This window comes from Amblyomma maculatum, chromosome 7, assembly GCF_055883805.1.
Source record: "Amblyomma maculatum isolate TAMU_Amacu chromosome 7, ASM5588380v1, whole genome shotgun sequence".
In the NCBI taxonomy this organism is placed as follows: Eukaryota; Metazoa; Arthropoda; class Arachnida; order Ixodida; family Ixodidae; genus Amblyomma; species Amblyomma maculatum.
In genome coordinates, this window is record NC_139350.1 from 4058470 (window position 1) to 4075638 (window position 17169).

Below are 17169 nucleotides of genomic sequence, written 5' to 3' on the forward strand. Positions count from 1 at the left end.
TTCCTCCCCGAGGCTGTTGAACATTACCTTAGTCTTTTGCATATTGATTTTCAAGTCTACCTTTCTCGTTTTCCTGTCTAGGTCATCAATCATTCTTTGCAGTACGCCCCCAGAGATACTCAGCAAGGTAATATCATGAGCAAATCGGAGATTACTGAGGTATTCTCCATCTACCCTTATCCCTAACTGCTCCCATTCCAAGTCTCTGAATACTTTCTTTAAGCAAGCTGTGAATAGTACTGTCTCCGTGCCTAACACCTTTCATTAAAGAATTTTGTTACTTTTTTATGCAAAACTATGGTTGCTCTAGCTCGTGGCCGTCCAGCTCGTGGCCGCATCAGCGGGAGCCCAGACCATTTTCTGGTCTGGCCGATGAGGATGTCGAGGACTGGCTGACGCAGTACAAAAGTGTCAGCAAATACAATCGCTGGGACTCGACCATGCAACTCGCGAACGTGGTATTCTTTCTGGCCGGCACGGCGCTGCTGTTGTTTGAGAACCACGAGGACAACCTTTCTACCTGGGACAAGTTTGTAGAAGAGATAACCAACTGTTTTGGAGACTCCACATCAAAGAGACGTAATGCTGAGCAAACCCTTTCCCAGCGAACACAGTTACCTGGAGAGACTTGCACGACATACATAGAGGAAGTTCTGAAGTTCTGCCGCATTGTTAACAGACGCATGCTCGAAGAAGACAAGGTTGGCCATTTTTTAAAAAGATTCGCCGTAGATATTTATAATTTTCTTATCACAAAAGAAACCGTATCCAGTACTTCGGACGTTATCCAATACTGCCGTACATTTGAATCTTTAAAAATGCGGCGTATTGTGCCCAAATTTGGACGCCTCTCCAACGTTCCAACAGTTGCCAGCGTTAACCATCCACGACGATCCACGACGATCTCGTCTCTCTGGTGCGCAGAGTTGTGAGTGAAGAGCTGGGCAAGCACCTGCAAGGCACCGACACGCGACCTGTGTACTCGGAATGCGCAGTTCAGCCACAGCAGGCTGAACATCCAGCCTCATGGGAGTGTCAACCAGAACTTCTGCGCTACTCCTACGACAATGAGCACACCTATTCGCCTTTGACCAGCCGCTTTCCTCTTCCTCCACATTCAAACGTGCGTCATGCAGCTCCCATCGTCTCTCAAACACCGCCGATTTCCTCCGGATCCAGCGCCTACGCTTTTCGTGAGTCGCCTGTTTGTTACAACTGCGGCCGCCGCGTGCACATAGCGCGGTTTTGTCAATGCCGGCGACAGCAGTCCTCGCGTTCTTGGACCCGCCCTTGGGCAGGTTTCCGTGATCACGACAGCATTGAGTGGCGTCAACCTCGTCCACTACAGCCTCGCCCGGGCGTCTTTCGCAGTGCCTCTCCCGCTACTGACCGCAGCTTCACACCACCACCACCCCCGCGCCGTACGGTCTCCGTCCTCACGTCGACGCTCGCCTACGCCACCATCGGGAAACTAGCAGGAGCGGCCGATGGAGGTGAGGTCGCAAAACGGTCATCTTCGCCAATTCATTTGCCTACTGTGATGTGGACGAACAAAGTGCAGGTTACTGTAAATGGTGTAAATACGTTAGTTCTAGGGAACCACAATTTCCGTGATGAGTCTCAGTTTTAAAAATCGCCTTGGACCGACAATAATCTTCACTTGGGACTGAAGTGCTAGCTTTCGTGGTGTTGGGGGAGAACATTTGCATCTAGTGGGTTTCTGCTGCGTGTCAGTGGTCATTGCTAGGGAAACGTTTTGAGTTGAATTTGTATGTATAGCAAGAGCCACACATGATGTTATTCTCGGAACTGATTTTCTGCGCGATTGTGGAGCAACGGTCGATTGCGCAGCCGGCGAAATTTCTCTGCGCCGCAATATTCTGTCTGCTTTTCTAGAAGAGACACCTAGCTCTAGTGACGGCGCATTTGATGTCTCCAACGATGTAGTGTTACCTTCCCTTCTATGGCTGGAATGTTTGTGCTGGTTCATAGCTCTGCCGAGTGAGCAGGCACCCACTCTTTGTTTGTTGAGGCTGACATGAACAATGTCGCGAAGAAAAATCTACTAGGGCCCCGTGCCGTCGTCGACGTCGTAGATGGGTGTGCCCTCTTGTGGACTGTAAACATTTTGTAAGAACCCATTTGTTTACCATCCGGCCTCAGGTTGGCTACATTTGACGACTACGAGGTTCTTTCTATTCGGTCTGTGTCTCCTCATCCGCACCATCGTATGGATCCTGATTACAGTGCAAATATAATCCGGATGATAAACAAATCGATTTCGTCATCCGACCAGCAAGAGTTATGTGAAGTTCTGGCCCCTTACGCCCCTGTGTTTGACTTTGCTCAAGAAGTCGATTTTTCTGTTCCGCCAAATTCACGTATGTCACACAAGATCAACACTGGTTATGCGATCCCTATCCAACAGACGCCCTACCGAGTATCACCAGTCGAGCGCAGAACAATTAACGAACAAGTCCAGGACACGTTGAAGGAAGGTGTCATACGGGAGTGTTCCAGTCCTTGGGCAGCCCCTGTCATCTTGGTGAAGAAGGACAACTCGTGGAGATTTTGTGTGGATTATCGTCGGTTAACCGCAGTTACAAAAAAGGACGTTTATCCTCTTTCACGTATTGACGACGTCTTAGATTGTCTTCAATCTGCATTCTATTTCACGTCAGCAGATCTTCGGTCTGGCTATTGGCAGATTCCGATGCATCCGTCGAAACGAGAAAAGACAGCCTTTGTGGCATCTGACGGACTTTATGAATTTAACGTGATGCCCTTTGGACTGCGCAATGCACCAGCGATATTCGAAAGATTTATGGACACAATTCTGCGTGGTTTAAAATGGGAGGTTACATGTGCTACCTAGATGACGTCATCATCTATGGAAGGACATTTCGGGAGCACAATCAGCGACTTAGTCTTGTGCTGGACTGTATCCGAAACTCCGGGCTAATTCTGAACTCTAAAAAGTGTCACTTCGGTGAACGGCAGACCATAGTGCTTGGATGTTTAGTGGATCAGGAAGGTATTCGGCCCGACCCCCAAAAGATTGCTGCTGTGCGAGACTTAGCAAAACCTCAAAACGTGAAGCATTTGAGAAGCTTTCTGGGGCTACGTTCATATTTCCGCCATCTCATTCAAGGATTCGCCCAAATTGCTCATCCGCTCACTTCCCTCCTGCAAAAATATGCGCCGTTTGTTTGGTCCCTGGAATGCGAGTCTTCGTTCCGACAGCTGAAGTTTCTGCTCACATATGATCCTGTGTTGAGCCATTTCGATCCGGCTGCTAAAACTGAGGTTCACACCGATGCGAGTGGCGTGGGCGTTGGTGCGGTTCTCATCCAGCTCCAGAACGGTGCCCAACATGTCATCGCATATGCAAGCCGCACTTTAACGAAAGCAGAACTCAACTACACAGTGACAGAAATGGAATGTCTCGCCGTCATCTTCACCGTTACCAAGTTCCGCCCAGATTTGTACGGCCGTCACTTCAACGTAATTACCGACCATCACTCCCTGTGCTGGCTTGTTGGCCTGCGCGACACCTCCGGGAGATTAGCTCTCTGGGCATTACGTCTACAGGAATATGACTTTTCTGTGTCCTATAAGAGTGGTCGCCGCCACGCCGATGCTGACTGTTTGTCCCGATTTCCTCTTCCATGCACGGCAGTTGGTGAAGAAGATCTGGACGACTGCCTGGCGTCTGGGAGCGAAACATTACCAGACCTCGTAAAGTTCCGGCAAGAGCAAAGTCAAGACCATGAACTTAATCCGTTGTTTGATAAGGCACGAAAGTTAGCATCTGCACCTTTTGTTATTCGAGATGGTCTACTCCTTAAAAAAAACTACTCAACTGATGGTGCCCGTCTTCCGCTTGTTGTCCCGGCTTGTCTCCGCAATGCTGTCCTACGTGCTATGCATGAAGACCTCACTTCAGGACATCTTGGTTTTGCGCGCACTCTCGCGAGGGTCCGACAACGATTTTATTGGCCGAAGTTGTACACGACAACGAAGCGCTATGTAGCAAGTTGTATCCCCTGCCAATGTCTCAAACGAAGCACCACGCCACCTGCTGGCTTTCTTCAACCTGTCAAACCCCCTAGGTCGCCTTTCGAGAAAATTGGGAAGGATCTGATTGATCCTCTCCCCAAATCGTCTGACGGCCGTCGCTGGATTATCGTAGCTATTGACTATTTGACCCGGTATGTGGAGACGTCTGCACTCGTTTCTGCCAAAGTAAGCGGTGTGTCGAACTTTTTATTACACCAAATCGTACTTCGCCACGGCGCCCCCCGAGTGATCATCAGTGATCGCGGTCGGCAGTTCACTGCAGATATCGTGGAAGAACTTTTACGGCTCTGTGGCTCCGAATACTGTCATTCTACTCCCTACCCCTACCACCCTCAGAGAAACGGCCTTACCGAGCTTCTAAACCGGACTCTCATAACATGACGTCAATGTACGTAGCATCAAATCACAAGAACTGCGACGCCGTCTTGCCATTTCTAACTGACGCTTATAACACAACTGCGCATGAAGTGACCGGATATTCTCCTGTTTTCCTTCTTTACGCGCGCTCACCATCAGCCTTCCTACATATATATATATATATATATATATATATATTGTAAAGAAGACAAAGAACAGAATACGCTGCGGCACCGGTGTCGACGAGCGCAAGAGTATGAACACCTTCAACGATGACAGGAATAACATTCGCGGGATTAAGACGAGGACTTTGAAATTCTGTCGAATACGCAGTTCGTGCCTCGCGAACTGCGGCGGTTAGTTTTCCGGCTGCGTAGCGGGTCGTCGGCGCATTGGCGAAATGGAGCGGCGACGTAGTGATGGCGAACGACGAGGGAGGAAGTCCTGAGGATCAGTGGGTGCTGTTGGAGGACCAGATGGGAGTGGGATCTGGGGGGCCAAATAAGGTGGCGCAGGCCGTGCAGCAAAGGCCATACTTATTCGGCGCCTGCAGTAGCGTGTAGTGTGCCCAGGGATGCCGCAGTGGTAGCAAATAGGCCTGTTGTCTGAAGTGCGCCATGGAGATCGTGTCGGAAGCAAGGAGGGAGCAAAAGCTGTTGGTGCCGACCGCATGGGGGGCGAAGAATAGGCATATGCTGGCTCAGGCGGTGGACTTGAAGTGACTTCGGCATACGTGCGGCGCAATACTTGAGGAGGAGCCGGCGCGAATGCTGGAGCGTAGCTCAGTGGCGCAACGCCGGACGACGAAACTGTGGGCGTGAGTAACGGCATTGAAGGTGCGACCGGAGCTGGTTGAGGAACAGGATTAGGGAGGACTTCAGATACATGCTGTTGGATTGCATGGCGAAGCTCCGGAACAAGGCCAGTTGTTGACGACTCCTTAACATAGGTATAGTGCTCTAGAAGATTGGGCAGTGTGACGACCGGCGCCGGAGAGCGGGCCGCTTTTGCGATGACAGGCACCGACTTCCGCGAGAGGGCGCGACCTGCAACAGGGGTGCCACGTTCGGCGCTCGGCGCGTAGCCGCTGCGGGGACAGCGGACGTACAGATGAGCGGTGCGGTTCTGCTTGGAGCTATTTTCCAACGCTACGCCATTGGTGCAGTATTTAATAAAGAGACTACGTATTCCAGGGGCTTAAACTGATCCATGCAATTCCTTTACATCTCTCTGGAGACGCCTTGCACGCTTTGGTATTCCTTCAGAGCAGCGCGCGATGTTCGAATCGCTGTTTGAAACTCTTTCAACGTTTCTTATTCCTGCGGACAGCCACAAATCGTCAGATGAGATATTTGTACGCATTGTTTCCAATGAAGCGTGGTGTTTTGTATTCGTTCTTCCCGTAAGGAGCGGTATTATACGCGGAGGAAAACAATATACGTGAGCTTAATTGAGCTTATGAGGGCTCTTTGCGAATGTTTTACGAACACCTGCTTATATATTGCAGCTTGCGCCTATTAATTATGACTAAACATTTATCTTAAATTATCAGCAATTTGTAATTTATCTCCTTAATTGGTGTTATTTCTACACTCTAATCAGCACTTACACAAATTACAGTGCGCGAGCAAAATATATTTATTCTTAACCATATAAATTGCAGCATTGCACTGGTTACCGGCAAAAATAAATGAGCATATACGCCACTCAAGGATTTATTTTTTGTTAGCGATTAACAAATACATATATGTCACGGACATTTGTTTACGTGCCGCTCACAAAAGGGTGAAACAGTTGTACAGATGCAAAAAAAAAAAAAGTCAAGTACAGTAGGGCAAGGCTTCAAATAAAATACGGAAAATTAAACAGTCACTTACGAAGGGATACAGTTATAGTGGGCACTTGAGTGTGGACGCTTTAACAGCGTATCAATGGTAGATGTACACAGCAAAATAAAAAGCACTTACAGTTGCGTGTCGCCTTGGCAAGTATTGCGGTTCTTGTCGCGCACCAAGAGAAAATGGAAAAATGGGAAAAAAATGAGGAACACCTAATACGCAAGTAACTAATATAAAGCTAAATTCAAATCCGGACACTAATGCGTGTTTATTTTCGAGTGTGTGGTACGAAATATGAGTAATCGAATGTACTGGTTAAAGGACTATAATGGGGCGACTTGCCGACTACTCTTTACAGAACTAATCAGGCTATAATTGTTTCCGAAAATTATAACAAGGTTGATATTACACGTGAAATACTTCCAAGCAAATTTAATTATTTTTTCCTTTGGGAACTGTTGTCGCGGTTCGCTGACTTCGCAAAAAGCGAAGCCGCAAATGCACATGAAATTTCATTACTTCAAGTGTAAGCTTTCTGTTCCAAGCAGATAATATTTTTGAACTTCAACACTCTACAGGAATGTTGCAAAACCTGAATTGCACAGGAGTCCAGAAAGACCACCTGAGTCAAATTGTTGGGCAAACTGTGACCTAGCTTCGAGCCTATTGCGCAGTTTTTGTTCATGGTGAGAAACCGAGTGCCGGCCTTACAACCTCGCTCTCTTTCGCAGCGTGTTAAGAGCTGATCGAAAATCCCACCATATAATAAACTCAACATTTTTACGTTATAATAATGTTCTAGCGGCAGCGAATTACACGCATACTATATAGCTTCTGCGTCCTGTATGCGTCATTTTTTTTTTCGAAGCTATTCTTTTTCTTTTTCATTTTGTATGTGCATCAAAACATCCCTAGAGCGATTTTCTGGGGGTAAGAATCACTTGCATATTACCTGTTGCTTGAGCATGCAGAATAAAAAAAGGCTACTTAGAATGAAAACATTCTATGGAACAATTGAGTCAAGCTATAACGCATTGATATTAAATGTCTTAAGTAAACACGCATCTCCGAATATTTAAAGCCATCCGTTACAAGAAATTCTAGTTTATTGAAAGGAAAAAAAAAGTTTGTCTTTAGATTAACGTACACTTTCACTAAGTTGTTGACTCCTAAATATCGACAGTCATACCTCTACACGTGTTCGATTGCACGCCCGAATTGTAGCTTAATTGTTTGTGCACTGCTTTCGTCTTCCCATACCTTCAATTGGTTTTTAAGCTCGGCTGTTTTCGTTTTTCTTTCTTTCATATATCTCCATTTTTAATTTTCCGCTTTCTGAGTCGTACGTTTGCAGTGCCGTACAAAAATTTCAACTCTTTCTTCACCTTCACGGTCGCTCTATTCACGATGCCGCATGCCTCCCACACACCCCTTTCTCTCTCCCTGTTAGGCGACACATTTTTTTTTTTTTTTTTGCAGTCTTTATCTCCTACTTCTTCTACGTTTCCAGACCCACTGTGTTCTGTTATTCAATAGCCTGGTTACCTGCTTGTCGTTCGTTTTTCATCTCCCTGCTATCATATACATTTAGCGGCGTACTCTATATTTAATTCAATCGATCTGCAATGCCGACTTTTCTAGTGGCTTCAGGTGACGCAATGTAGTCGGCATGGTTTGCATGCCAATCAACGGAATATACCATTTTGGACTTAATAATTGGTTACTGATGACCAGCTGTATTTATTCAGCGCTAGAACGCATGTGTTGCACGTTTTGACTTCTTCATACATCCTGGCTCCACACCGCCCTCTTTTCAACACGACTATATTCCAAAACGTGAATTAGGTGCTTTTAGGAATGCTAACTGAAGCTGTGCGAGTCTGAATTCGTATGCCCCTCTCCAAGCTGTTTTCTTCGCAGCCCAGCTACTGTCATGTTGCTTCCCCACGAGGTGTTGCCGACAGCCAAAATGGCAAATACATTAGATGAGCGCTAACAGTACTGAGCCCCGTTAGCCGGCATATTTGTAAAATGTTGACACTAGCAGATCGAGACGAGGCACAAGCGAAAAAGAACGTACTGATCCGCCCCGCCGCGCAGCGCGCATACGCGGGCGCCCGGACGGCTGACACACCAGTTGCTGGTGGCGCCCTCTGCGCTGCGGCGCCTCTGTCATCGCAAAAGCGGCCCCCCGCTCCCATGCATTTCGCGCGCGGTCGTCACACTGCCCAATATTCTAGAGCACTATAACATAGGGCTGCAGGGACAGTTGTCGCGCGACTTCCTGGCGTACAAAAGCCTTGATGTCTTCAGAGAGGCTAGATGACTCCCTCTCCGCGGATAGTCCAGCAAGTGATGTATGAGGCTGGCGAATCAAAGCACGCTCCTTCCGGAGCTCGTCGTAGCTTTGACAGAGGTCATAGATTTCCTTGACCGTAGTGGGGCCTTTCGCGATGAGCATGTGAAAAGCGCCGTCATCAATTCCTGTGAGGACATGGCGTATTTTAACGGCCTCGGTCATGGTCGGGTCAACTCGACGACACATATCAACAATGTCCTCAATGTAACTGGTGAACGTTTCACCGGGCAGCTGCAGTCGCGACCGAAGACGCTGTTCCGCGCGGAGTTTTCGGACGGCGGGGCGACCAAATACATCAGAAAATTTCATCTTGAAATTCGCCCAGGTGGCAAAGTACGACTCGTGGTTTCGAAACCACAGATTAGCGACATCGCTCAAGTAAAAGATGACATTGTTGAGCATACGGTTGTCGTCCCAGTTATTGTGACGGCTGACCCGTTCGTAAGTAGTCAGCCAATCGTCGACGTCGACGTATATATATATATATATATATATATGTTTCGATAATAATATAAACCTAGAACTTCACTCGTTCAACTCACTAACTGTAACTATTCCCCAAGGGGGCTTCAAAAACACTCGAGAACGTGAACAACGTGAATCTCATTTTATTCTCAAATTGAATACCATTCAAAAGGGTCTTATCGAGAATCCTGGGACCCTTTCGTTCATACATGCTCCACGAACCAAATAATCTGCTAATCATTTTGAAATGACTTGCCTCTTATACCAAATTATTGTTCACTTATCACCTAAGACTTCTAGCCTCCTGGATTTTTGATTGAAGAATAATTGAGGAAAGATTTAGAGATCGTATCGCTGGCTCATGCTACAGTCTCTCAACGCTTTTTTTTCAGCAATGAAAGGCGAGGTCAGGGGGGGAGCGGTTAGAATGTTTCCGAATTCCACACATTGCTTCTACTGACTCGTTCTGTGGCCCGTACTGCCACGCTCGGCTAAAGAAAAACGAAAAACCACGGGCTTAGAGTTCAATCCACTCAGAGGTGACTATTAATCCCCCCCCCCCCCCCCCCCCCGCCCTGTTTTTTCTTTTCATTTTTTTTTCTCACAACCCAGCCCACCACTCATCCTATACAGAAGGCCCAAAAGACAACCAAGGCAACCGGCACTAATCGCACGCACAACTGTGTCTTTTTTAAGATATGAGGTAACTCGGAGTGCGAAGAAGTCTTACCTTCTAAAGCCTTCCCTCTCGAATACCCGCGCCCGCACACGCCACATTCCCTACAACACCTGTTTGACCTTACACAAACCGGGGAACCCACCCCGCACAGCGTTTGTCCATTCTCTCTTGTCTATTCTTGTCTCGAGCATTCCCCAGTCCTCAACCCCACCCTCCTTTCAGAATTTCTCCCTCCCCTTTTTCTTTTTTTCAGTTCGTTAAGAACTGTCATTACTCGTGTCAAATTTACAGCTTTGTTTGTTTTGTAGCAGTAACTGCTTAAAAAGACAGGCCCAAGCTATGCAACACAGTCTTGATAAAGGTCAGGCTCCGACCGAAACGTCGACAACAAATAAATGTGTCTCTAAGAAGTGTCTACTCTCTTAAACTTTTAATTACGGAAGCCTACTTCGTGATATATACACACACACACACATATATATATATATATTACGAAGTAGTTTCTATTGGTATATAGTAGTTTCTGTTAGTATATATATTGCCACGTAGTGGTGACAAGGTCGATGACACAAATGAAGGGTCGATGATTGCACTGAAGAAACTCTTTATTGGGCTGACTTGCGCCCGCAAAAGAACTAAGCAACTCGGCGGCGGCGATAGCAACAAACGTGCTCGTCGATCGTCGAACAAAGAATGCCCGTCACACTCGTCAACGCTCAATTTAAAGGCTGCTCAGAACGATCTAGATAATGTCGCAAACTGCTACTAGTACACCCTGGAACATGCTGGAAACATACGCAAGTGATCGGAATCTTTGAGTCAGATCTCGGCGCATCTTTCGCGACAAAGAAAATGATAACGCGTCGTATCGCGACGAGCATGAACAAACACGGGATACAGAATTGATACGCGTGCCAGAATCACAATGATAAGGCCGCATGCCGGCGGCTGTTAAAAAACAACAAATACAATTTTGAAGGTTTCGCGGCAATATCACGAAGTAGGCTTCCGTAATTAAAAGTTCAAGAGAGTAGACACTTCTTAGAGACACATTTATTTGTTGTCGACGTTTCGGTCGGTGGTAAAGATCGGGCTCCGACCGAAACGCCGACAACAAATAAATGTGTCTCTGAGAAGAGTCTACTCACCACCCTGATTTCGCAATGCCTGCATGAACACCTTGGTTTCTACTGAGTCAAATACTATTTATAAGGGCTGGCTATATTCAGAGCATTTTTCTATCGCCTGGTTTATGGTATGGATAGGATCGATATTAGAGTACCCTTTCCGAAAACCTGCTTGATTGCAGTCTAAGGTTGTCCTGATTCTATTAGCAATTACCTTAGTAAGTACTTTATACGTAACCGACAGCTCATTGCTCTGTAATTTTTCAGTTCTTTAGTGTCTCCTTTCTTATGAATTAGGATAATGTTTGCATTCTTCCATGATACCGGTACCGTCGATGACACCAGGCACTGCGTATACAGGGTGGCCAGTTTTTCCACCATGATATCCCCTCCGTCCTTCAACAAGTCTATAGTTACCTAATCCTCTCCAACTGCTATCCCCCTTTTCATGGTTTCTAACGCTTTCTTAACCTCGTCCTTCGTCAGTGCAGGAACGTCTGACTCCTTTTCCCTACTGCCGATCTCATTATTGCCCAGACTACTTTGGCTGCAGTAGAAATAAGTATAGAACTCCTCGGCTATTTTGACTATCATGTCCATATTCGTGATGACGTTGCCCGCCTTGTCCTTTAACGCATACATCTGATTTTTGTCTATGCCTAATTTCTTCTATCTTGGTATGACGGCAACAACGTTTTCGATCTGGCAATTTTAAGGTAGGCAATCATCATCCAGTGACTGCTGGTATCGCTAATAAGCATAATCAGAGAGGAAAGCAGTTTTATCATTTTCGGAAATTTGCTGTTTATTTGGTCCATCTCTGCACAAGATGATACCTTCACAGAATCAATGCGTTAGGTGCGCAGTGCTTCCATAAATACGGATTCACATGTAAACATTAAAAAATGACTTGTCAGCATATGTTCAGTTAGGCGAAAAAAAACTACTGCAAAGAATCATCTGTTCAGCCAGATCCCTCCTCAGGCGAACCGCCATCAGATTGAGGTAAATTTATTGCATCATTCTCAGTGCAGTTAACAACGCGCGAGAACGTCTTCGGGTTATTCGTAGGCAAACGAGGGTAAGGCCGTTGTGGAGGAACTCAAATCTGGGGTTTGAACCGTTAAGTTCCCGTTCTTCAAAACGCTGTCACAGGAATTCGCCGATTGATAAACGCAGTGACGATGTCACAGGTCATGATGGCATTCAACAGCAGGGGTGAAGTGCTTTTTCAGAAATACAAACACTGGGGAAGAAAAAACGATCAAGTTTGGAGTCGAACCGCGACCATCCGGTTCCGAACAGGGCGAACTTCTATCTACACCACCGAGGCGGGTTCGCTCTGTGCGATAGCTCAGAGGCATTTCGCGACTGCGACATTAACTGGTGGGTAGCACCCATTCATTACAGCAACAATTTGTTCAAATCACGACGGCTAATTAGCACCACTAAGCAGGAAAACTACTTTCCCTACTAATTAGCACGACTATTTAAGGATACTAACCGAGGTAATTTACTTAACAAGAACGCATAATGTTCATACAGCAATGCTAGCTCATGAATTTTTCAGGACACTTAATGCCTCCCCCCCCCCCCCGATTAACGTGCGAGAACATATGCGGAATTAGCAACCCTACAGATTGTCTACCGCTCATAGCACGAACAGCGCTTGACGCAGTGTTTTAGTCGCTTTTTTTCTGCTGCTTTGACGTTTTATGTTCGCGTTGTTTACCAAAGTGCTTGTGACTGCGAAGAAATTGTTAGCGATGGAAAATGAGGATCTGTAAATTGTTCTACCTTGATTTTAGAAAGACATCAATTTCCTTGCACAGAATTTTTTGTGTACGAAAAACTGACCATGTTGCAATGTTCCTTGTCGATTTCTTGAAAGTTAGCTTTATTGTAATATAGAATACGCTTCGTTATCTTGACGTTATTTATTTCAGTACTTCGCACTTGAAAATAAAGTGATAAGATTTCATTTAAACCGCGTATATAAGAGAAGCCTAAAGCAAGATCAGGTGAAGTCTTATTCATAGATCCAATATACTGGAAGTGGCACTTGTACCTCCGGTTGGTTGATTGACAACTTTAATGAAGAGATTAGTGAGTACAGGTTTAAAAATCTTTTACTTCTGAGCAGAAAGGTAGCAAATGTGGAAGATCACCAAACAATACTGTAAAGATTAAAGTCGTCCAGAACGAATGCTGATTCCTTGGGGAGGAGGAAATGAAGCTTTACAACAGTATTAAGAATGTCATGCTGATTGGCAGCGAAGTCGGTGCAGGAGTCAGGCCGCTATCAAAGAGCAAACATTATTATACAGCGTATCAAATTTCAGCGCTTGCCCAAACTGTAGCTAGGTTAGTTTGAAGTCGAATTTGATGACTGAATACTCGTGAGCTGGCTAGTAGAAAGCTTCAAAATGGACTCCGTGCCCACTTATATCGAGAGATATTGAAACAGGACGCATTACAAAAACATCACGCTGCTGCCGTAATTGAGAGCAGATACAGGTATGTAGTTCGTTTATTTCCGGCGCGGCACATCGGATAGAGCGCTCAGAGTCTGTAGCTGCGTTCACGTCGTGACGCTCCGTCGAGAGGGGACGTACCGGGCCGATGGATGTCGCCACGAGACGTGTGATGCATAGTTTCAGCCGGCAGACATTCCACAGCGGCTGTAACTGGCCCGACGCTGTCGCCTCCCTTGTCAAGTGCCGCCAGGACTGCTCATGGGCCTTCCAGGCTACAGGTAAGAGCCCAGCTGTGGCCTAGAGTCTCTTGCGCCGTGGTATGACTTCACCCACCACAACCTTAGGAAAACACTCGTTGACGCATGCACCGCTCCAGTGGCAACGCATTATGTAGGCAGCAGTAGAGAGGTATGGACTGCGATGATAATTCCCGTCTCTGCAGTCCAGGAACGCTTCATGAGAATACAGAAGGAGTTAAGGGCGAGGTCAGAAATACTCATCGCTACCGATAGAGCCGACTTTTGGCACTGAAAGAACTGCTAACGGGTCCTCAAGCCACACTGATTAAAAGTGAATTACTCCAGCTGAGGATCGCGCACTGTATTTAAGAAGCAGGACGGCATGAATGCGAGAGCGTTTGCAATGGTTTGGATTTGTCTCTCTTGCCTCAGTATTGAAACGATGGCTACGGCCCCCTCCCTCCTCTTCTCCCTCCCCAACACGACCCTGGCCCTTCGTTACAACTGTAAATCTGGTGGAAGAGTTTTGTCATCGCGAACCAAAGCATGCTTCTACGCCTCAGGTATACGAAGACATGAGGACCATGTAACGAAAGAAACTCCCAAATCTCGCACTTTGTTAGCAATGCTTTATGTTCACTATGCGCAGAGGGAAAAAAAGCTGGCGTTCCATAAACACTAAATTTGAGGCGATGGGTAGCTGGAATTTATTAATTTATTTACTGATTTATTTATTTATTTATTTACAGGTGCTACTAGCCACTTAGGGTGCTGTGACAGTATTGGGGAAGAAAGGTTAACAACACAAAAGCATGTTCTCTACAATCAAATAAAAGTGCACTGTAACCCAACAGATATATAAACGGACGGCGTAAAGGGTTACACTGCAGAAATACATGTTCATGTGAGAAAAGGAAAAAGAAAAAACATTTTTTTTTTTATATAAACTTGCGCGAGTTAGACACATCGTGAACGTGTAGATGTGGTCGCCAATACTAACCTATAGTTATGCGCAAGCGATACGTTCTTTTCCAGTATTTTTCTTCCAGCGCTCGTCCACCATAGCAGCTTTCTCCATCAAAGCGTGTCTACGCAATAATCTCTTTGATCACCGGCACCTGCTCCTTTGAGATTTTTTTTTCTCCCTGTTACGAAGACCCGCTTCTTTTCCTTTAACATATTGAAAATAGTCGATAAGTGGTCACCTCGCACACCACTTCAGTCGTGAACACTAGTAACTAACTAGCAGCGGAATCCGAATTCTGCTTCAAAAACATCTCGCCAAAAGATGCCAAAAATGATCAGAATAAACCTATGGCTACGATGTTATTTATCGTAAAATTCTGCTTCTTTAGACTTCAATGTCGCATGCATCATTTTAACAATTACATTTTAGTTTACGTTGCAAAAGCATTGGGCTGCAGCTCCTTCATATTACCATCGAGCTGCACTAGACGCTTGCCAGAACAGTTGATACATACTTCTGTGTTTTCTGAACAAGGGGAGTGCGAATGTCAGTAATTTTCCACAGGATATCTATAGGCCACACGTAATATTTATACGTAAGGGCGAAAATGATCCACTTTCCAAGCATTCCAACACAGTTTAGAGGACTCCCAGGCCGGCGGAAAACTTCCACACACCGCATTCCCTGTGGGTGCCTGTGGCTCGTCTGTTCATCTGCGCCACTGCCCACTTCATGAAAATGTGCCAAGTTTCATTGTTAAAAAATTGTGTAATTTAAAGCACGCGCTGCTTGAAAGAAGGAAAGTCCAACGCCTAGAGGTAGAGGTGGTTTTGAGCGAACCGGCGCCGTGAAAGTGTGTATAGTATTACCAGCGAACTGAGCCGTTGAAACTGTGGACAACACATATCGGACTACGGCAAAAAAAAGGGAAAATGGACAGAGGTGGCGCTAGACCACCAGAAGCAAAACGGTCAGGAAAACGGTATAAGTGCCTCCCATGCCGCTCTCCGCAGGTTCCCTATTCTTTTCCATTTTTCTTGACGATGATGGCGCTTCTCCCCGCGGCGCCGGCTGCAGATAAAACATGTCGCTCTTTTTTTGTTCCAGAAAATGTGCGCGGAAAATAAACGAATATCAGCGATCAAAGGGACTTCGTTTGCACCAAATTCTCAAGTGTGCACCACAGAGAGAGAAAAGCAAATTTAATCACTGCGTCGTTAGCAGCCTACTACTGCTTTCAAATGACCGAATGGTACGTACACTCTGCAGTGCGTGCACAGATCAATAAAACCTAGGCGGCTCTTAACTACCCTTAAGAGATGATGCGACAGCATTACCGTACGCATTTGAGCTAAGTAATGGGTTTAGCTGCTAATTAGTAATCCTCTTTCGCAGCATTAAGTCATCGGGCTAAGTCGAGAGCACTTAGAATTGCTAAGTAGTATAGCTTAGTGGTAGTACTACTGAACAGAAATTCTAGTGGTGCTATTTGGTGGACTTAATTTCAACTAAGTGTTGCTGTCATGTAATGTGTGGCTAATACTGATTTAATGGTAAATGACGGTCACATAACAACCCTAAACTACCGCACTGAAGGAGGGCTACTTCGAGACATAGACGTCGCACGCCCGACTCGCGACCAAATGGCAACGACTCGAATGTGCCTCTGCCATCTTTCTGTTTTCAGCGAACAAGCATCTCTTTATGCAGGCACTTTGTAATGCTATTTGGGTGAGGTTGCGATCCTGTAGATGGCGGCACGACACAGTAGGCCATATCACCTGCCGAACCGCCTACCAAGCCAGGTACAAAATTCATGGATGGGCTAAGTGGGTGATAAAGTCTCAAGATGACGTGACCTGGTCAAGCACTAAATGGTAAGCCGAGATTGAGTCGTCACGAAACCTAGTGACTTCTGGCACCCGCGGAGAATGAACAGGCACGGCGTATGCTTCTTCCACATCACTATTTTGGTCATTAATAATCTCTGTAATCTCAAGCTGTTTTCTCTAACGACATGCATGCACACCACCAACTGCAGCCTCGGACGAGGTATAGCAGGCGTAACAACATTCACAATTTCCGGATTTTTCTGATTTGCTTTGGCACATTACTCGTGAAGAGTGAGTGAGACGCTGGCTGATACAGACGGATGGAGGCCGATACGCCATAGTTTTCTTTATACCTTTTTTTTTCTGCTCAGCGAATATTAGTCGCCTGGCGCTGCAAATTCCTGTAACCGCGCTTGAGATGCAGGTTCGGTATCAAGAAGCCTATTCCACTCCTTTACTTCGCACTAATAACCATTGACTCGCACACACGATCCATGCGAAAACAAGCCCTAGAACAAACCACTTCACTCGGTTCAAACACGGTGATTCACTCTTGATGGCACAGGAAACACGGCAGAAAAGTGTGTCCCTGTTTCCCCTTGGCGTAGAAACAGGCCTGCGCCAAATCCCTCCATTCCCTCGGTGAGCGGCTTTCTTAGTCGGCAGACGACACTGGTGAAGTTCCCATGTTGACAGGAACTCATTAATCGAAGGCAAAAGACACACCGCTGGTGAATCGGGTCTTAACG